Here is a 15646-nt window from a genome sequence, read left to right on the forward strand (position 1 = left end):
AGATATGCTACACATTTTGAGAAGAATGTATGATCTTTAACTGTTGTGCAACAATTAAATAATACAAATTATTTTAATGTCTAATAATACAGGACTATTAGGTTTTCATTTCACTTCCCATTTCTTCATTATTAATTATAAGTAGGTAAGTAGGTAGAACATATCCTAAAGCTTAAATGTGAAATATGTTTAAACAATATATTTAATAAATTAAATTGAAAAAATATAGACTATTTACATATATGTGCATATTTATACACTCATATACATATATAGTGTGCTTATGTTCTTTCAATTCACTTTATTAAATATGTTGTTCAAATATTTTCTATAGCTTTATTCATTTTTTCCTGTCTAACTTATCAATGATTGAAAAAGGTCCCTTGAACCCCCAAACTATGATTGAAAATTTAAAATTTATCCCTATAATTAAATCATTTGATTTATATATTTTATTCCATAAAATAATAATATTCAAGTTTAAAGTTCATTTGTGTTTTCTGTGATTTTTTTTTATCATTACATTGTGACTCTCTCTATCCATAACAATGTTTTTCTAAAGACCACTTTGTTATTAATATGACTACCTCATGGTGTGGAGTTTTTAATTTTTTTAATTTAAGATTTTATTTATTTGACAGAAAGAGAGCACAAGTAGGGGGAGTAGCAGGCAGAGGGAGGAGCAGGCAGAGGGCTGAGTGGGGAGCCCAATGTGGGGTTCCATCTCAGGACCCTGGGATCATGAGCTGAGTGGAAGACAGATGCTTAACTTACTTAGCCACCTAGGTGCCCACTGATTTTTTAAAAATTATATTTATGTTATGTTTTAAATAAGTTTGCTCTCAGCTCTTTATATATTCTAAATAGCACACATCTGGATTTTAAGTAAATTATAATGTGGAAACCACTGTCTTATAAGTGACAAATTCAATACATTTCTGTTTATTGAAATTATTGTTATATTTGAATTTGTTTCTAATATTATTCTTTTAATCCAACAGTTCTATCTTCCCTTATAATCTATTACTTCTTAATTTTTTATTTGCTATTTCCTTGTGTATCTTTTTTCCCTTACTACTTTCTTCCTACTGATTTGGGAATAGCAAACCCTATCATTTTAGTCTTATGGTGGTTACCCTTGAAATTTGACCATGTATTTTCAATCTACCCAAGTCTAATGATAAGCAATTTCTCACTCTCATTTCTTAATGGCATAATGCTGTTAAAACTCAGAATACCCTTATTTCAACTCACATGCTGTTTCTGCCCAGTTTTGTCTCTTAAAATATGTTAATACCATGTTAGACATTATTTTTTATTATCATTAATGAAGATATTTTTGTTTCTAATTATATATTTGCTTACCAACTTATTCTCTCTTCTTGCATATGGTATCATTCTCCCAAGATTATTTTCATTTTTCTTGAATAAATTCTTTAAAAGCTCCTTTAGTGCAACTTCTTAACATAACCTTTCTATCTTTATTTTATCTGTATATTTTTTCATATCAATTTGTAATTTAAAAGATGCATTTTCTAGCTATACAATCAGGAGTAGAAGTAGTTGTAGTAGCATTTGAATATAGTTTTACCTCTCCCTTATTGATATTGAGAAGTCTATTTTAATAAAAATGTTTTTTAATCTAGGTGATCTTCTGTTCTAATCTGATTGCTTTAAAAATTTTTTTTTGGTAACCTACAATATCACTTACAAAATCCTTAGCCAGAATTTCTTTTTTTTAATCCAGTTTAAAATGAGTTGTATTTCTGAAATCTGTAGATTCATATGTATTTTTAAAATTAATTATATCTTAAAACTTCTCAGATGTTACTTCTTCAAATATTGTCTCTCCTGAATCCCATTTTCTCCTTCTCGAACTCAAATTCAATTGTACAAATAACTGAAAAAAAAAAAAAGGTGACATTTACCCTCTTTCATAAATTTCAATTTTTTACCATGGTTTCCATATTCTGTTGTAAATTCTCCAGATATATTTTTCATTTCTTTAATTTTCCTTTCAGTCTACCTAATTTGCTGTTTATTATCATCAACGCATTTTGGAGATTATTTATATAAGTGTGTTATATGTATATACTTTTTAAGTTTAGTTTGCCTAATCAATCCTGAAAATTTCCTACTGCCTTTACTGCCAGTATATTTTTTTTAAATACTTTATATATTCCCTTGTGATTCTTGTGGAAGAATCAATATCTGCTTTTTTCCCCTTGCTTTTATTAACTTTAGCTCATGTGTCTGGTGATCTCTGACTATAAGTTCATATTTGCTTGACTTTTATCTGTAGCCATTTTAGTCTTCTTCAGTAAGATCTTTCAACTGGCCCAAGAGATGGTATTTCTGATGACAGATCCCTGCATTGTATCTGCATGTTCCCTCAGGGCGACTCTGTTTCTTGCTTCTAGATATTTCAGACACCCAGTTGAATCCATTTTTATGGGATGTCCTAGGGACGTTCCCTTTTTATTACAAACCCATCAATACATTCAAAAAGTAAAATTTATTTAGATATAGTAATTACACAAAAGGAGGTAATCCTGGAGTTTTTTGTTTGCCATACTGTCAAAAATAGAAGTCCACGGCTACATATATCTACATAACTTTCCTTTCCCAGATTTCCACACTTGCTTAGTTATGTATACATCGTATGCTGCCCTAATACTTTGTAATGGAGATGGAGACCCATCCTGTGTGTTTTCACTGCAGCATCTTCTTATATTAGCTATTCTATAATTGTGTATATAAACTTTAATACTGGAGCCTGCTATGGAAAAGTATTAATATCTCCTCCTGGTAAAGCATTTCAATTTAAATTAACTAATCTGTTACAAAGTAGGAAAGGTAACATGTGTGTTATGTAGAACTCATTTTTTTTTTCATTTTTGTATTCCCTGAATTTAGCACATGGCTCTTGTATGGGAGTCATCTAACAAATGTGTACTGAATGAATATAAATATGTACAGGAGGAAAGAAATGAGGGAAGAAAGGTAGTAATGAAGAAGGAAAGTAGAAGGAAAAAAGGGAGATAGGGAGGAAGGTAGTGGCACAGTTCTCAAATAAAAATCCCTATTTCACATAATATATATATTATCTAATAATAATTTAATATTAATTTTTAAAATTAATTGTTTAGATATAAAAGTTAAAGTGACAAAAGAAGTTAAAGTGACCAGAGAGCATAATGATTTATCTATAATCATTTATTAATTTTATTCCATAATGACGCACATTCTTCTTCAGATCTGCTTATGGATTATGTTGCAAGTAGGTTAAAGCTTATATAAATGTAAGTATGAGTAAGTTTTCAAAAAATTCTCATTAAAAAGTGCTATGTCCTCGGTTATTATAGTAAATCCAAACCGTATGATGCTGTAGTGATAGGAAAAGTATTAATTAGTCACACTTCTTTATTGTGAATCCATTATCCATAATTCATTATTATAATATTTTCTCCTGAATGGTTCATTTTATTCAAAGTTTATAAGTAATAGTTGACAATTTGGCTGATAAAAATAAAAAGATCTACTGGTCAGGCTATAGTTCATTTAGAGTCAATTTAGTTTAGTTTAATAATAGATATAATAAATATAATCTCAATCTATCATTTGATCTTGAAATTTCAAAGATATTCTGGAGATCCTTAAATAATTGTTTCATACATCTGTGTTTTCTAGATTGCCTATGGCATCTTTTAGGAACTGATTCTCATAAATCATATATAAGTGGATAGGATATGAATCTTCAAAAATATTAAGCAGTATTATAACACACTTAGCCCATGTCCGTTAAACTAAAGCAGAATTCTAAAATTCTATCACTGCCAAAACTCAAAATAACTCTTTTTGGGTTCTGATATAACATTATTCCAGCGCTCACATAATTATTCTGGCGGGTATTAAGTCCCACTAAATTCTGCAATTATGTGGGAGTGTGTCCTGATATACTGTTAGTATTGACCTATGTTATTGTGAGTTGACAAATCTGTACACGTGGCTGGGATCCACCCTACTTTAAAGCTAAAGAAATGTTGTCAGTGAATTAAGGAATTTCAGATATGTAATAGCTTAGATGAAAAGAAGCACTAATTAAATGATAAATAGATGAATTTTGACATTTTTATGGTGTGTATAGTAACATGTTTATAAGCTCGTATTCTGAATTACATGTTTACAGAGGGCAGATACAATTCCTAGTGAAATAACAAGCAATCAATTGCTACCATTTTATTTTAATTCAGTTCAAGAATAATTTGCTATTCCCTTTTCTGTTGAATCGATTAAGGAACACTAGTAATTTACTCTTATTACTTTACAAAAAGGTTAGTATAAAGTTATAATAATTAGTCTTAAATATATATTTTTCAGTATTTTTTTATAAAATAGGAATTCCTGGGGCACCTGGGTGGCTCAGTCCACTAAGCGTCCCACTTAGTTTCAGCTTAGGTCATGATCTCAGGGTCATGAGATCAAAGCTCTGCATCCAGCTCCATGCTCAGTGGGAGTCTGTTTGGAATTCTCTCTCTCCTTCTGCCTCTCTCCACATATGCACACATACTCTCTAAAATAAATAATAAATCTTAAAAAATAAACAAATCAATAAATAAAAATGGGAATCTCTATTAACACACTAATAATAATGACAAACATTTATAAACTATTTTCATTTATTAATCTTGTTTATCTTTCATATTAACTCTGTGAGTTGGACTGACATCATCAACCTTTTTTTTGCTAAAGTTACTGATATTTATAAAAGTTCAATAATGTGCCCATAGTCATACAGCCCTCACACAGACAAAATGAGGACTTTAATTCAGGCCTATGGTTCTAAACCAATTATACCTCCCATTACAACACGGTTATTATTTTTTTCTCATAAAATTTACATCAGATTATTCATTATGGGTTTTTTTTTTAAGATTTCATTTATTTATTCATGAGAAACACAGAGAGAGAAAGGCAGAGACATAAGCAGAGGGAGAAGCAAGCTTCCTGTAGGGAGCCTGATGTGGGACTTGATCCCAGGACCCTGGGATCATGAGCTGAGCCAAAGGCAGGCACTCAACCACTGAGCCACCCAGGTGCCCTCACTATGTTTGATTAGGAGTAGCCCAATCAAAATGTGTATATAGCTCATCTTTATGACAATTGATATATAAATATTTTTCAAACCATAAAATATATTTCAAAAATAACAATTTCTAAAACCCATGTATTTAGAGTTAGATTTTTTACCAATTACACCCACTATAATTATTACCACCATAGTGGGTTTTATTTTTATGGTCCCATTTCTTAAAACAATTAAGGCTTCAAATGTTTATAAAAAGCATTTATAATATTTAACATATTTTTTAGTTTTCTTCCTTTGCAAAGAAAAAACTTAGCATTTTCTTCACTGAGTTACAAGGACTTGAAAAAAATATTGTTTTCCATTTTGCTTTTTTTTTATCCCAAGCATTTAGCTTTAAAGGCTTTTCTGGAGTTTTGTTTCTATGAAAGCACTTTGGATCATAATTTATGAGGTAGGTTGAATCAGATAATAATGTATGCCATTTATACTTTATCATACTCACATAGCTTTATGGGTGTGTACCTTAGAGGCACAGAGGCAAATTTTTATTAACACATGTTTATACATAATTGACCAATTGGGAAGTGGTAAGAAGTAATGGCTATGATTTACATAGACTAAGAAATGTCTTAGAGCACCTCACCCTGTCTGGAGCCCCCACTGTGACAGATGAGCCAATGCCTGTGGGGGATGACAGCATGCTATTTATGGCATTTCCTTCTGAGACAATTAAGTAACATATGCCAAGACCATAGGGATTATCTTTGAGCTACACAGTATGTAACTCTATCTGAAGAGAAATATAATATTTTACAAATTTGACAAACCATAAGAAAGCTTAAATTGATTCACCCATTTTAATAAATGCAATAACTTTTTTGTGCCATAATAAGATTTATTTCTTGATAAGGGTATGTTATAAAAAATTAACATGTTATATACATGTATTATTCAGAAAATATGGCATATTTATTTTGTTGGGGTACAATGTTCATAATGAACTCTTACACAGGCAACTTATTTTAACAGCTGCTTTCCCTTTCCGTATTCAAACCAAACCAAATGGAAAAGTTGGTTCACTGTAGAAATAAAGACTAATTTCTTATGGCAGAACTGCACTATTACTCAGTATGCTATAATTTAGAGAAGACAATGAGCTGACCTCAGTGAATGAGCGGTAAGGAAGGGGGTATTTAGATATCAGGATGGTTATCACTCTTGTAACATTGTCTTCAGTGACAGAGCTGAAGTTGACTCAATGTAGTTCTGGGTTTATTGGGAGCATTTATATAACCCAAGCTATGGTTTCTCAGCACTTTAGGTTTACTCTTTCCATATTATAATTAAAGTCCTTGAGAGCTAGGGAGATTTATCTCGAAATGCAAGTTCCTGTTGGAAGTTGCTTATAAATTAGGAAGAATACATTAGAGAATGCTAGGAACAGAATCAGTACAATGAGGGAGTCCAAGATGGTGGAAAAAAATTGGAATTCACCTCCTCTCATGGACACACTAAATCGACAGCTACATATGGATTATTTCCCTCTGAAAAAAGGATCTGACAACTAGACAAAATGCCCTCTACAATAAAAGATAAAATGACTGCTCTGAGATAGGAAAGAGGCAGAGAGACACAGTCTGGCCAACCGCCCCCCGCCAAACAAACAAAAACAAAACAAAACAACAACACTCTGGTGGTTGGCAGCACACAATGGGCGGGGGGGATTCTCAACAGACAAGCACTTCTCCAAGAGAATTAAGAGCCTGGTGCCCACATCAGGTATCCTCAACCCTGGAATCTACACTGGAGATATGAGACCCTAGTATATCTGGCTTGGAAAACGATGGAGTAGACATCAAGGATCCCAAAGTGCTGTAGGAAACTGAGATTTCCCTCTTGGAGGGCTCATACAGGGTCTTACTTGCCTTGAGACCCACTAGAAAAAAACACTTTGAAAAGCAGTTAGACTATATGGAGGGAGATTCATTTACTGACCTGTGGACATTGACTGGAGGGGCAGGGGACAGTTGAGATGTTCCCTAAAGATGAAGGTGCTGGCAAATGTTATTACTGCACTCTCCATATAACCTGCTAGCACCAGCAAGCAAGCTTTCACATGGTAGCCCCATAAACTTCCTGTGATAAGTGGGAATAAGCATTCATGGCACTTTGCTGAGGCTGGACAACATGGGCAGTCAGAGCACACCTCTGCTCCCTGGCTAGCGTAGGTGAGCAGGAAGAGTCATAGAGTTCTCTCAATCCTTAACTAATGTCTGTAAGCACAGGCAGTTACAATACTCCTTTGTCCCCCTGCCTAGTGAGTTCAAGCAGTCATGTCATGTTCCTGTTCTTAGACTAAAGCTGCTGCCCAGGCACAGATAAGATACTATCCTGCTGCATTGCTGAACCCCATAGGCAGCTGCAGCCAGGACATATTCCCATTTCCTTTCTGAACTTGGAGAACATGCTTCACCCCCATCACTTTCAAGAAACCTTGCTAAAGCCAGTGGTACACAAAATCCATGTAGGAAACATCACTTACTTACCTGGACCTACTGGCCAAGAGGGTTGGAATTCAGAACTACACAGGACTATAATACTGAAAAGATAGTTCTTGACAGGCCACTATCCTGAGGGCATTGCACAGAGAACAGACTGAAATGCTACCCAGTTTTCCTCTAAAAAAGGCCTACATACCTAGCATACAGCTTCAACCTGAGGGATAGGTTTCAAGTTTCCCACATATCTAGATGCTAAGGAGGTATTCCCTGGAAATGTAAGTAAGGAGGCACCATCTTGGCCTCACTGCAGGTCAACAAGACTTCTAGAAAAGAGCTTATACACTTCTCTCAGCCCCAAATTCTGAAACTGTTGTTCTGGGACACTTCCAGACCTTTTGGTCTAGGAACTAACAGGAATTATGATTGAAATTCCACAGTACTGGACATATTTACATACTTTAGAAGTTGCTGCTTCAGGGTCTGTCTTACAATCTATCTGAAACTATGTGGTAAATGAGATTCCTTCCCTTGTATCAGAGACAGATCTTGACACACTCTAGACATATCAAGAATAAATTTGGCAGTTTAGAAAGTCACAAAGATTTGAGAGTAACCAAAGCTAGGGCAAGGTTGAACAAGAAGGATCATGATCTAAACAAAGTCACTCTTCCAAGAATGAGAGAGAGAGCTGTTTCACCTGAAACATAAAAAACAAAACAGGGACACCTGAGTGGCTCTGCAGTTGAGCGTCTGCCGTTGGCTCAGGACGTGATCCTGAGGTCATGGGATCGAGTCCCACATTGGGCTCCCTACAGGGAGCCTGCTTCTCCCTTTGCCTGTGTCTCTACCTCTATCTTTATGTATCCCATGAATAAATAAATGAAATCCTAACACACACACACACACACACACACACACACACACAAAGAAAAAAACAGAGTCAACAAAATGAGGAAACAATTATGTTCCAAAAGAAAACATAAGGCAAAACCTCAGAAAAAGACCTTAATGATATGGAGATAAGTACTCTACCTGATAAGAAATTCCAAGTAATATTATAAGGATGCTTACTGAACTCTGAAAAATGAATGAAGACATCAAAAACATCAGTAAAGAAATATAAAATCTAAGAAAGTGTCAAAAAGAAGTCACAGAGCTGAAGAATACAATAACTGGAGTGAAAAAAATGCATGAGGAGGGCGTCAAATAAGAGGAGTTCAATGGCTGACTGAATGAAGTAGATTAATAAATCAGCAAACTGGTAGATGAACTAATAGAAGTCACCCAGATACAGCAACAAAAATGGAGAAAGCATTTTTTAAATGAAGATTAAAACAACAAAAATTACATTAATAAGTAAATAAATGAATAAATGATTAAAATGAAGATAACTTAAAGGACCTCTAGGGCAACATCAAGTGGAATGACATTCACATTATAGGGCTTCCAGAGGGAGAAGAGACAGATAAAGGAGCAAAAAAATTATTTGAAGAAATAATGGCTGAAAGCTTCTTTAACCTAGAGATGGAAACAGATATCCAGGTCCAGAAAGCCCAGAGATTTTGACATAAGATGAACCTAAAGAGAGCCACACCTAGACACATTATAATTAAAGTGTTAGAAGTTAAAGATAAAGAATCTTAAAAGTAGCAAGAGAAAAACAACTTATTACATACAATAGAAACCCCATGACTATTAGCAGATTTATGCACAGAAATTTTGCAAACCAGAATAAAATGGCATGGCATATTCAAAGTGTTGAAAGAAAAATGTCTGAGAATACACTACACAGCTAAATTATTATTCAGATTCGAATGAGAGATAAAGATTTTTCCAGACAAGTAAAAGCTAAAGGAGTTTATCACTACTAAACTGGCCTTACAAAAAATATAAGAAATGGCACAAATTAATAAGAAAACATAGAAAAGTAAAAATGTCATTGAAAAAAACCAATATATAGTAAAAGTAGATAATCACTTTTAAAGCTACTAAGATGATTAAAAGACAAAAGTAATAGTATTAGCTAAGACTACAATAATTAGTTAAGGGATACAAAAAAAAAAAAAAAATATATATATATATATATATGTAAAAAAAAAAAAAAGCATCCAAAACATAAAACATGGGGGGTAATGAAAGTGTAGTGTTTTGAAAGGTAAATGGAATTGCTATCAAATTAAAATAGAGTGCTATATACATACAATAAAAAATTTAACCAAAGCAAATACTTATAGTAAATACACAAAAGAAAATGAGAAAGGAATCTAAATATAATACTAAAGAAAGTCATCAAACTATAAGAGAAAAGAGAAAGAGAAGAAGAAATGATCAGAGAAGAACTATAAGAAAACAGCCCAGAAAACAAACAACAAAGTGGTAATAAATACATACTTATCAATAATTGATTTAAATGGAAATGGAATAAATTCTTCAATCAAAAGACATAGAATGGCTAAATAGATTAAAAAAAAAAAAAAACTGGCTGGTTCAGCTGTTGAGCATCTGCCTTCAGCTCAGGGCATGATCCCGGAGTCCCAGGAGCAAGTCCTGCATCAGGCTCCCTGCATGGAGCCTGGTTCTCCCTCTGCCTGCGTCTCTGCTTCTCTCTCTCTCTCTCTCTCTCTCTCGGCCTCTCATGAATAAATAAATTCTTTAAAAAAAATAAAAAGACAATGGAAAAGATCAATGAAACTAAGAACTGGTTATTAGAAAAGATAAGCAAAATCAACAAACCTGTAGCTAAATTCACCAAGACAAAAAGAGAGTGCTCAAATAAATAAATTGAAATAAAACAGAAGTTACAACTGATACCACAGAAATACAAAGGATTGTAAGAGACTACTATGAGCAATCAGATGCCAACAAATAGACACCCTAGAAAAAAATGAATAAATTCTTAGGAATTTACAACCTTCTAAGACTGAATCATGAAGAAATATGCAATCTGAATAAACTGATTACAAGTAAGGACATTGAATCAGTATCCAAAACCTCTCAGCAAAAAGAAGTACAGGACCATAAAGCTTCCCTAATTAGTACTACCAAACATTCAAAGAAGATTTAATATCTATCCTTCTCAAACTTGTCCAAAAAACTGAAGAGAAAAGAAAGCTTCCAGACTGCCATTATGAGGCCAGCACTAGCCTGATATGAAAACCACAGAAGAATACCACAAAGGAAGAAAGTTACCTCCAATATTCCTGATAAACATAGATGTAAAAATCCTCACCAAAATATTAGTAAGTGATTTCAATAATACATAAAGAAGATTATACATAATTATTAGGTGGAATGCAAGGACGATTCAACATCTGCAAATTAATCATACTGATAAAACACATTAACAAAATGAAATGTAAAAATATATGATCATCTAAATAGATGCAGAAAAAGCATTTGAAAAATTCAATATACACTTATGATAAAAGAGAAAAAAACTCTCAACAAAGTGGGTATAGAGGAAACATAAACATAATAACGGTCATTTATGACAAATCCACAGCTAACATCATACTCAAAGGTGAAAAGCTGAAATATACAAAATCCGTTGCACCTGTATACATTAATGAACTATCAGAAAGAGAAATCAAGAAAATAATTCTATGTACAATTGTATCACAAAGAATAAAAGACCTTAGAATAAATTTAACAAAGGAAGGAAAAGACCTGTGTGCTAGAAACTATAAGACACTAATGAAAATGAAGACGACACAAATAAATAGAAAGATAGCCCATGCTGAGTTAGAAGAGTTAATACTGTTAAAATATCCATACTACCCAAAGCAATCTACAGATTCAATGCAATCCCCATCAAAATTCCAATGACATTTTTCACCGAAGTAGGATAAATAACTAAAATTAGTATGGGACCACCAAAGACCCCAAACAGCCATAGTAATCTTGAGAAGGGAAAAAAAAAGCCAGAAATATCATGATCCTGATTTCAAAGTATATTATAAAGCTATAGTAACAAAACAGTGTGGCACTGGCATAAAAACAGATACATAGATCAATAGAACAGAAGTAACAGCATATATTGTCATCCAATTGATGACAAAGGAGGCAATACACATTAGAAAAGGGATAGTCTCTTCAATCAGGGATGTTGGAAAACCTGGACAGCTACATGCAAAAGAATGAAACTGGATAAATATCTTACACTAAATACAAAACTTAAACAAATGGGATCACATGAAACTGTACTTCTGTACTGTGAAGGAAATTGTCAACAAAATGAAAAGGCAATCTACTAAATGGAAGAAGATATTTGTAAATCATATACCCAGGGACACCTGGATGGCTCAGTGGTTGAGCATCTGCTTTGGGCTCAGGTCATGAACCCAGGGTTCTGGGATCTAATCCTGCATCAGGCTCCTGGCAGGGAGCCTGGTTCTCCCTCTGCCTGTGTCTCTGTCTCTCTCTCTCTGTGTCTCTCATGAATAAATAAATAAAATTATTTAAAAAATAAACATAATATATCCAATAGGGGTTAATATCTAAAACTTAACTCCTACAACTCAATAACAATAAAAAAAAATCTGATTAAAAAATGGACAGAGGGTCAGACTAGACATTTTTCCAAAGAATACATACAAATGGGTAACAGACACATGAAAAGAGGCTCAACACTACTCATCATCAGGAAATGTATACCATATCACCTTACACCTGTCACAGTGGCTCTTATCAAAAAGGTAAGAAATAAGTGTTGGCAAGAATGTGGAGAAAAGGGAACACTGTGTGCCCTTTTTGGGGATATAAATTGGTATATTCTATGCACACTACGGAAACTATATGGTGTTTTCTCAAGAAATTTAAATAGAGCTACTTTCTGATCCAGTAATTCCACTACTGGGTACCTATCTGAAAAATACAAAAGCACTGATTCAAAAGATATAGGTACCTCTATGTTCATTGCAACACTATTTATAACAGCCAAGATACAGAAACAACCCAAGTGTCCACTGATAAACAAATAAAGAAGGTGTGATATATATGATATATATGGGGGAAGTGCGTGAAGGAGATTAAGAAGAACAATGGGAATGTAAGGCACAGCACAGGAAATATAGTCAATAATATTGTAATAACTCTATGGTGACACATGGTAACTATTTTTATTGTGGTAACCATTTTGCAATGTGTAGAGATGTTGAATCATTATGTTATGGACCTGACACTAATATACTGTATGTCAATAATACCTCAATAAGTTAAAAAAAAAGAATCAGTAAAATATCCCGTATTTGGCATAATTGTATCTTGGGCCCTATATGTCTCTATAGCCAACTCACAGCCTTTGTGTACAAGACATATTTGTTAGTGAATGAATGGAAAGGAGAAATAGTATTTCTGTATCTTTTCTCATACTTATCTTTTCACTCAACTTGATTTATGATCTTATTTGCCTTGTCTCTCAAAATTTCATGTTGCATGGTGCTGGACCTACAGATATGATGACTTCTTATCCTAAGGTAAAGTGTGTATGAGGTCATCATTGGTAAATAATTTCAATCATGGAATATTTTTAAAAGACTTCTATAAAGACTGGTTTCTGGTAACTATAAAGAAAAAAGAAAGGAAGAAAGAAAAGGAGATAAAGATGAGGGAGAGAGAAGGGAAGGGGAGGAGAGGAAAGGGGAAAGAATTGGAGGGAAGGATAGCTGAGCAGTAGGAGGCAGGTGCTGATTCAAGGAAGGAGGCAACATAAATACTCAGAACGCAAGACAGAAGACACACAAACGCAAGCCCGCCTCCCTCACGAACAGCCCCCAAGAAAACCCCCCCTCCCTCCCTCCGACTCCACGCCCTCAAACACCTTCCCCCCCGACCACGCCTTCCGTCCCCTCCCTGCTCTCTGCCATTTCCGAACCACACCAAAAAACGGCTAAAGAACAAGAAGTAAAAAAATTTACCTAAAAACCACTTTATGAAGTTAACAGAATTTCCTGGCTCCCCACAAGCTATCCATTTGGTCTGTTGAACTATACCCAGTTCATCAGAATAACTTTATATTAGCATTTGAGTCATAGGATGCATATGCTCTGTCATTCCTTATGACAACCACAGTGACATGACTTCCTATTCTGTTATCTCAATGTATGAAAGACCATGAAATTGGTGGTAAAACAATGACAATGTCCTATTTGGATATTAGACCCATGAACCTTGCAGTGGGCTCTCCTAGGTTTCCAAAAATTTGACATGTAAGTCTATCTTACACAACACTTTTAAGTTGTGCAATAATTTCACATATATCTTATTTAACCTGTTCAACTTCTTTGTTAGCATTTTATGCTAGAATCTAGCAGGCCCTGAAACTCATCAGAGAATGAGGAAGAAGCAAATCTCCTTAATCTGTGATGTTCAAAAGTCCACCTTGCATACATTGTTTTTTTTTGTTTTTTCTTCATTCTGTCATTCTCTCTCGTTTCTCTCCGTCCATCTACACATTTACTGAGTTTCTTCTATGAGCCTGGTCCTGCAATAAGCACTGCTCTTTCTAATGCTGAGCATCTCTGGGCAGTGTCTCCTGATTTCCTGAAACTACGTCCTCGGCATCCACAGCACTCTTTTGGCTCAATAGCCCCAAACACTTTAATGTAAAGGAATAAGACTAAATAGCATGACAAATATTTATTGGCTAAGCTTTATCCCCATTGAATTTTATTTCTGTATCTCATCGCATCTTCTAGGTGGGCTGCAAATGGGAGAGAAAGCAGAGGCAGACTGGCTACATTATTCCCTCTAATGATTGTCTAATACTAATATTCAACACCTATTGTGAAAGAAAGATGGTTGATTATGCTGAATGTCATAATTTTTTTCAGAATGGGTATGTCACCTAGAGTAGTTAGAGAACACTGTAGTCCTCATTATGGTGGTGTGAACACAGGATCTTTTACAAATATTACTTCATGAATGTTGCCCCTCATATATTAGCCACTTAAGTGGCTTTCCATCAATTATTTCTAATTATATGTCCTTCCTTCCAATTAATAGAAGCTGACAATGATGTAGTCTTGTAACATGGAGTTTTATTGTCCTAGCATTTTTCACTCTTCGTTTTCACTTTTTCAATGAAAGTTTTCCATCTTTCCAATAATTAATCCTGTGTTAACAAGAATAGACCTCCAGAAAAAAATAATGAACCAGTGGAAAGGCTAGGTGCAAGGAGGACAGGAATCCTTTAGATTGCAAGGAACAGACAGTAAGTTTAAGTCTTTACTGGAAAGATACCGGGGTTCTCAAGATTGTGGAGAGAGTGGAGAAAAACATTGGAAAATAGTCAGAAAAAGACAGCAACAGAGGCTGTGATGTGGGAGGCTCAGTCATCAACACTTGGTTGGAATGGCCAGATCTCAACAAAGGGGCTTCCATTAACCTGCTGCCTCTTTGATCTTTAAGTCATTGTTTTGGGGCATTCCATTAGCTGATCCTCAACCAAGGGCTAGTGCCCTGGCTAACAGTAATGGATAGCAGGGAGGTTTCCAGTTCTAGAGTGAGAGGAAGAGCATTGCCTCCAACCTAATGGAGTAAGGGGTGGAAATGGTGACCATCCCTAAAAGAGGGAAAAAAAAAAAAGGTGAATGCTAACAAAAAGGACTATTTAGTAGAACTTATTAAAACATGAATAATGTGAAGTGATAGTACACATAATTTATAACAAGCAACTAAAAGATACAGGTAGGAACCTGTGGAAGGTAGCAGAGATAAGAGGTTGCTAAGAGATAACAGAAGTCCAATTGCTAAGAGTCTCAGAGCTGGAGAGAACTGAAGAGAGCCTGCCATGCACGGTAGTAATTTTGTCGATGATTAGTTTGATGTTTGGGATGAAATAATTCAATGTTGCCATTAGATTATTTCAAAACATTGCTTAAGTCCAGTTTTGTGGCATTCTTTTTTGATATTTGTTTATATTTTCCCACTCTATCAGGTTCTGCATGATGGAATGAACTCCCAGGGCCTCTCCTCACTTATTTGGTGCTGCTAATGCATCTGCGGTCTTCCTTCTTGAGTCTTCAAGAACTCCTTTAAAGCAGCAACTAAAGAAGAT

General features: G+C 34.4%; 1 long non-coding RNA gene across 6 annotated transcripts in view; it reads right to left on the minus strand.

Annotated features, from left to right (window-relative positions):
- The window catches only part of LOC102156728, a 266073-nt gene that overhangs the window by 102285 nt on the left and 148142 nt on the right, over positions 1-15646 (minus strand). For 2 of the 6 annotated variants that reach the window (XR_005374308.1, XR_005374306.1), the window contains one exon: positions 1116-1900. The exons of the other annotated variants lie outside the window; for them this stretch is intronic. This is a non-coding gene — a long non-coding RNA (uncharacterized LOC102156728). Of the gene's footprint in view, positions 1-1115; positions 1901-15646 lie in introns of those variants that run through there. 6 annotated transcript variants of the gene reach the window in all.

This window comes from Canis lupus, chromosome 19 (genome assembly GCF_011100685.1).
Source record: "Canis lupus familiaris isolate Mischka breed German Shepherd chromosome 19, alternate assembly UU_Cfam_GSD_1.0, whole genome shotgun sequence".
NCBI lineage: Eukaryota > Metazoa > Chordata > Mammalia > Carnivora > Canidae > Canis > Canis lupus.